The sequence below is a fragment of the Neoarius graeffei genome, chromosome 7 (assembly GCF_027579695.1).
Source record: "Neoarius graeffei isolate fNeoGra1 chromosome 7, fNeoGra1.pri, whole genome shotgun sequence".
Lineage (NCBI taxonomy): Eukaryota > Metazoa > Chordata > Actinopteri > Siluriformes > Ariidae > Neoarius > Neoarius graeffei.
In genome coordinates this window covers 60922220-60929106 of record NC_083575.1, presented here as the reverse complement: position 1 = coordinate 60929106, position 6887 = coordinate 60922220, and the positions used below count along the sequence as shown (strand labels likewise).

Sequence of the window (6887 nt, the reverse complement as noted above, 5' to 3'; positions counted from 1 at the left end):
CGTAGTCAGCTGGGATAGGCTCCAATTTGCCTGCGACCCTGTAGAACAGGATAAAGCGGCTAGAGATGATGGGATGAGATGAGATGAGACTAGTGTGTGTGTGTGTGAAAATCCCAGCAGTTTCTAGCACCACCCACCATGTCAAAGTCACTTGGGTCACATTATTATGTGACCATTAAGGGGAGCTTTTCACCTGTGTATGCTTTATACACAGCTCTGCTTCCTCATGACTGATACATGTGTTCCTATTAAAGTGGCCAGTGAGAGTATACATAATACTTAATGCAACATGATCCTCTGAAACTGAACCAAATCCAACAACACAATCTGCACTAGTTGGCTCGAAGTATATTATTTAACTTCAGCAACGTTTGGCAATAATCCAAGCCAACACAACACAGCCTAGTATTTAAGCGTGAAGGTGACCCAAAAAGGTAAAGTAAAAGGGGGAAAAAAACGGTGAAACGGAATGAACTGATCAATCCCTCGCTGTTTTTCCACAGTTTTCTGGGCTTACACTGCTGTAGTACAGAAGACGCCATGTCCCCCCAAAATCCGCGCTGCGCTGCTCCATTCGGGACGAATGGAATGACAAGCAGCCGTGGACTGTACCACACCGCGCTATTTAGGGGGAGGACTGAAAAGTACTCACAGGGTGCTGCTGCATGTTAATATACTTAAGGAAAACAAAAACAAAGCAGTCTCACTCTTTGAAGACCACAAGTGAAAATATGCTCTAAGATTCCGTCCAGGTGTTTCCGTCTTTATTTTGTCACCCTTCCCTTCTGACTTGGCACATTCCGCTCAGCAGCTCCACATGTATCGTAACTTGTTACCGCTCCAGAGCTCACTGTGCCCTTCCTCACCCCTGGTACGTGAGTGTTCTGCGTAAAGAAGAAGCGACAGAGTGTTTGGACTCGCTTTGGATTATAGCCGGTAAAGAACAGTTACGGAACTGGTTTGTCTGACATAATAGGAAAAAACAGGGGTGAGTTTTAACACTGCTGAATGTCTATATTATTATACTATTTGCTTCTATAGTGTGCCGTTACAGTGTGTAATGGGGGAAAGAAGGGAAGGAGGGAGGGAGGAAGAGGAGTAGGAGTGGGGCAGCCTGAGCGACGATGGAACAGTTGTTTCCCCACATCTGAACATTCAACGTGGCAATGTTTAAATTCCACTGCGGACACGTTTATTAAGAGTCTTTGGCGGCGATGAGCTGTTTAGTTGAGTGAGTCTGAGCATCTTCATGATGCAGTAACAAAGCCAAGGCCAACTCTCTCAGGCAAATGTGGCCTTTTTTTCAGTTAGCACTGGTTTTCACCGTGCACTCGAAAGTTGCATTGTGTGTGTACTTGTTTAAGAAAACCAGTCTGTCTTCTCTTGGAAACCAGAGACGCGTCGTGTGTTGTTGTCTCTTTACACCTGCGTGGCTCCACATCCGCTGGCAAACTCACAACTTGTTTATCACTGGATCCAATCAGGACCTTCTCCAGCTCCCGTCCGGTCCTGTTTTTAATAGCCTGTTGTTGTGTTGACCTTTAAATTGGTTGTTGTTGTGTTAATTTCCTACACGATTTCATGGACCTCCCAGCCGAAAAGGTTTAACTCTTGTTTGTTTAATGATCAGATTTTAAATGACTTATACTATAACGCTGGCACAAAACATCATTTCACGTTGTTGTAGCTGAGAGATCTCATTCTGGGTGTTTACGGTTTTTAGATCTAATCTCTCGCTTGTGTCTCGTCCTGTGCAGCCAGATGGCTTCAGGATTGAGGAATGTTCACCATTTCCTCCTGAAATCCCAATACCAACGCTTAAACAGCAAATCTCAACAGTGCTCTCTGTAGGGCCTCATGTGTTTCATCTTTTACAAGTGTTTTCACTATAAACACATCTCCATTTACATGTGGGCAAGTTTCTAAGAATGCCATAAAAGCTTGTTTTTTTTTTTGAAGAGATACTTGGTTGCCTTGGACCAGCCTTTGCAGCTGTTTAATTAATCATTACATTTATTCGAATTACACAGTGACATCCTAACTTTTTTTTTTTTCTTTAAAGCTGAGACTGTCCTGTTTTGCTGGATTGAAAATGTTGTTCTCAGCATTACCTTGGGATATCCTGAATTTAACTTTTCATTACTGCAATGTGATTTCCCAGCCATAATGCATGTACATATCTTGCTATGGCAAAGCTAATAAAGTTAAATTCAATTTGTATGATGTATTTTTGGGGTTGGTGTTGATTGGGATTGGACAAGGTATATTAGTTATCCATTTGTTATTATTTAAGGATCCTAAGAGCATTGTGATCTTAACTACAGCACATGGACGATTTCTCTGTCTGTAGGTGTTGGAGTGTGTTGCCTGTTTATGAAACATTGGAGGAGTAGTGTGTAATTTGAGATTAACTGTATTGACTAAAGAAGTAGTGTTATGTCTGTCATGGGATGGGAGAAATAGCTTGAACTCAGTGGTTTAGCCTTGACATTACTTTGCTGTGTGAGTGTTGTGCTCCCTGACGTGTTTTTTTTTTGGGGGGGGAGGGGAGGTTAAATTTATGTATGCATGTACGCATGCATGCATATTAGTTTACAAATGAATTGCAGTTGTTAGTAGGGTGTCAGTTCAGTATATGGCTATAGGTATACATCCTGTATGTTTGTGTTCCTGACTGGATGTGGTGTGATACTTGAAGTGAATACTATATCTGTTATGCTATCTGAAAGTTTCAGTAATGCTAGATTGTATGTGTGTGTGCTATGATATCCACCTATGTAAGAAACTATTCAGGAAGCACGTCATTCCATTAAGTTGTGCCCCCGCCCCCCCGTTCCATTTTTCCAGCCACAGGATGTTTTTTCTTTATTGCACAGACCTTCCTTTGTGTTTGAAACGGCTTTGTGTGTGTACATGTGAGTATGTATGTCTGCACGTGTATGCATCATGTGTATTACATATTTGGTCACTTTTTGTCTCATCCAACAAGTCATCTTAAGTCCAACAGTGTTTAAAAGAAAACACATCCAGGTTTGGACCAATCAGTTGGCTTGTATGCAGAGCCGGGGAATTTAAGCCAACACAGGCTGTGTTTAGCTGAAATGGAGCGTAACAGACGGTTTTGTGACTGGTGTTTCGGAATGTGGCACTGTGGTGGGATTCACTACGATTTTCTAGATGGTGGATTTCACTATGTAGATTCAAGAATGTTTAAAAGTTTTTTCATGCATAGTCCTTTGAGGAGTCCTAACAGTTGTCAGTGTACCTGTTAATTAATTTGAATTAATTTCATCTTTAGAATTTCATCTTTATTAGTGTAACAGGATTTACAGTATCGTACTGTTTAACTGAATGGTAATAAACATGAACATATTATATGGCACTAATTATGCTTTGAGCAGAAACGAAGCAGTCTCATTAGTAAGCACATAACTTTTTTTTTTTTTCTTTTCATCTTCGTAAGTTGGATCACATAGTTAAAGCTCACTGTGGTTACTGATATTTTCCCTCGGGATCCATAAAAAAAGAATCAATGTATATAAATGGCTAAATGAAGTTGTTTAAAACATTTACATTTAACCTTATCATTCAATCAGTAATCAATTCTGAGTCGAAGAAACAAACATTTTACCTACCTCACAAGTGCAATTTAATACTATCCCTGCTATCACTCACCTTTGTTTTCCAGTCACACAGTCATCTGTGTCAAATTAACCTTACATTAGACAACTGTCACAAGGTAATTCTCAATGTGTGATTGGTTGAGAGTTGGTTTGATTGGTGGGTTTAAGACTAGTGTTTAAGTTGCCGCATTTGTTATTGCTAATTCCATGTGTAGCATGTCTGAACTGAAAGCCAAACAGGAAGCCTTATGATTGCTCAACAAAAAAAGGAAGACATTGCTGTTACTGCTATCCTGTTGTTATCTTGCAGCATGACTGGAGAAACAATATGGAGCTTCCGAGTAGGCTTAAACATTTTAAACTGAATTAAAACCAATAGCGCAATATACAGTACAAGCAAGGGAATTATTTAGAGAGCTGTACTGTTATGATCAGCAAATCTTACAACCACTGCTCATTTCTCCAGCTGTTTATTTATATAATATTTTTTTTCTACCTGTAGTTCCACACTTCAGGACAGAAGTCTAGTGTACTGGGAAAGGTTTAGTACAATTACAAGACTATCTACTGTTTTTTAACAGTAACTTGGGATGGGCCATATTATGATGTGTAATTGATGTAATGATAAATTATGCCACAATGAAGAAAGAATGCTTTTCTTAGAATGTTGTGGATAGCCTGACCCAACCCCACTGTTACTCATAGTAATGAATAACAGTTTGGATATTAATGTGTGTTTTACTACAAATTGCTGGTCTGTCTTTTTTTTCTTTTTAAACATGGTATTTAGAGTTGTATCTTTTTCATGCTAAGGGGTGTGTGTGTGTGTGTGTGTGTGTGTGTGTGTTGGGGGGGAAGCTCCATGGCTGCTTGGGAGGGGAACCACAGGGTGTCTATTATGGCTTGCTCTTTTTATCGAAGCATGTTGGGACGTGTTGATTCAACTTGCACGTTATTTCCATTTTTTTCTCCTCCCTCTCTCTTTCTCTCACCCTTTCTCTCTCTTTTCTGTCTACTCCACATGGTTGCCAGATGCCTTGGTATTAAGGCACATGTTCATACTTGGCTGCTTTATTGTTAGCAGAAGAGCGTGGAGAGCTATGACTAAAATGTCCCAAATAAGCAGTTTCTTTGTGGCACTGGTTTTCCTATGTGTTCACTATTTTCTGTAACATATTTTAGACTAGCTTCTAACTCAAGATGTAAAAGTTTTAAGTAAATAAGCATAAAGTTAGCAACAATGACGGGTCATATTGTCTGGGTATATACAAACCTGCGTTGGGTAAATGGCCCTTTTTATACAGGTATTCTGCATTATTGGTATAAAGAAGGCACCCCAGTAATGGCTTTAGTGATTTACACTATACCAAATAAAGCCGTGCCGGTGTGTGTTTTTACATTGCAAGCTGCGTTTTGCAGCCAGAGGCATCATGTGTCGCAACAGAGTGTTGGCATGTAAGGTGACGTATCTACACGTTGTAAATATGAATCCCCCGAGCATACTGGTGTTGCTTTAAAAACAACAGCAAGTGAACTGAGTGTTGAGGTGCCTTTGTTAGCCGTGCACCTGTTAGCTGTAATTCATGTTTAAGGGAAGCAACAGCTTATATATCCCCTTTTATACAGATGTTGATTCCGACTCTGTTACTACCACGCGGTGTTCAGGCTCCGAGGTGGAGCAGCAGCACCCCCCCCGTTCTAGATTGGGATGTTTTATACAGAACACGAAGCTGAATAAAGGTGTGCGATTCCCGCCTTGAACAGGCTGTATAAAAGGGGCTAAAAGGAGTTAGTCGGAAGTTTCCACAAAATTTCTTGGCTCCTGTCAGAGCTGAGACATACAGTAAACTTGACAAGTATTTGTCAGTGTGTAGTTATAAAAAAGACAGCATGGAATAGAGATTGCAATCAGGAAGGTTTGGCAACTGATGGCTGATGACTGTGGATACAAACGTATTGTATAGATACAATAGGTTTGGAGCTCTTACTGTACATTATACGAATTATTATTGTTGTTGGAAACTGAATGATTAATGCAGGTTTTATTTTGTAGGTGCAATTTGTAATTAAGTGATCAATCTAATTAAATCAGTCTCATTAAATCACTCATTGAATCAGTCTCATTAATTAATACCATTAATTTTGGTGCTTAATAATAAATTACCAAACAGCTAAATTATGGTATATTCCAATTTATTATGATCACTTACCGTATTACATAACTCATATGCACCTTGGAATTCTTTTGAGATTGGATGACTTCAAATATATTAGGAGCAACAAATAAACACACAGTTTCAATAATTGAATTTATTATAACAAAGATAAAGATGAATAATAGCAGTTGGAATCATTATATACAAATATGATATGGTCATATACTTGATGAGCGTGTTTGTATGTGATAAATTAAATATTAGCAATTGAAATACATTCAAATATGATATGGTCATATACTTGATGAGCGTGTGTGTGTGATAAATGAAATATTAGCAATTGAAATACATTCAAATATGATATGGTCATATACTTTGTGTGTGTGTGGCCACGTGTGGAGACAAAAGATTAGCCTTGTGTTGCTAGCTAAGACAAAGGAATGTTATCTAAGGTGTGTTTGTGTGTGGGGGAGGTGACCACGTGTTTCTAAGTAGAACAAAAGAGTTAGCTTTGGTTGCTGACTATTGGCCCTTTTCCACTACCCTTTTTCAGCTCACTTCAGCTCGCTTCAGCTCACTTCAGCCCGACACGGCTCGCGTTTCGACTACCAAAAACCAGCACGACTCAGCTCGTTTCAGCCCTGCTTAGCCCCTAAAACTCGCACCGTTTTGGAGTGGGGCTGAAGCGAGCCAAACCGTGCTGACTGAGGCTGGGGGCGTGAGCAGACACTCCCCTGTGCACTGATTGGTGAAGAGGAGTGTCCTCACATGCCCACACACGCCCCGCGAGCGCGCTGGGATCTGTAAACACCGCAAACCCGGAAGGAGAAGAATTACGAATTACGAGAATTTCTGAAGCCTTATGCGCCTCGCCTCATCTATACGCTCTTGCCAGTATCTGTTGGCGTTGTCAAGCCACAGCACCAAGACCAGCAACACTAACGACTCCATGTCCTCCATGTTTATTGTTTACTATTCGGGTCGTGAGACTACCGCTTAAAAGATCACTGAATCAGTGACATACAGAGCATCGTGCACGAGTTCGCGGAGCGCAAGGCTCGTCGTATGCCCTTCAAATAATGCGCGCAGTAGGCTATTGATGTTTTAT

General features: G+C 40.4%; 1 protein-coding gene across 1 annotated transcript in view; it reads left to right on the top strand.

The window, feature by feature from the left end:
* The first annotated feature begins 838 nt into the window (after positions 1-838).
* frmd6 (FERM domain containing 6) overlaps positions 839-6887 on the top strand; it is a 45945-nt gene continuing 39896 nt past the window's right edge. Inside the window, exon 1 of the mRNA XM_060926174.1 lies at positions 839-988. The gene's annotated coding sequence lies outside the window, so the exon portion shown is untranslated. The remainder of the gene's footprint in view (positions 989-6887) is intronic.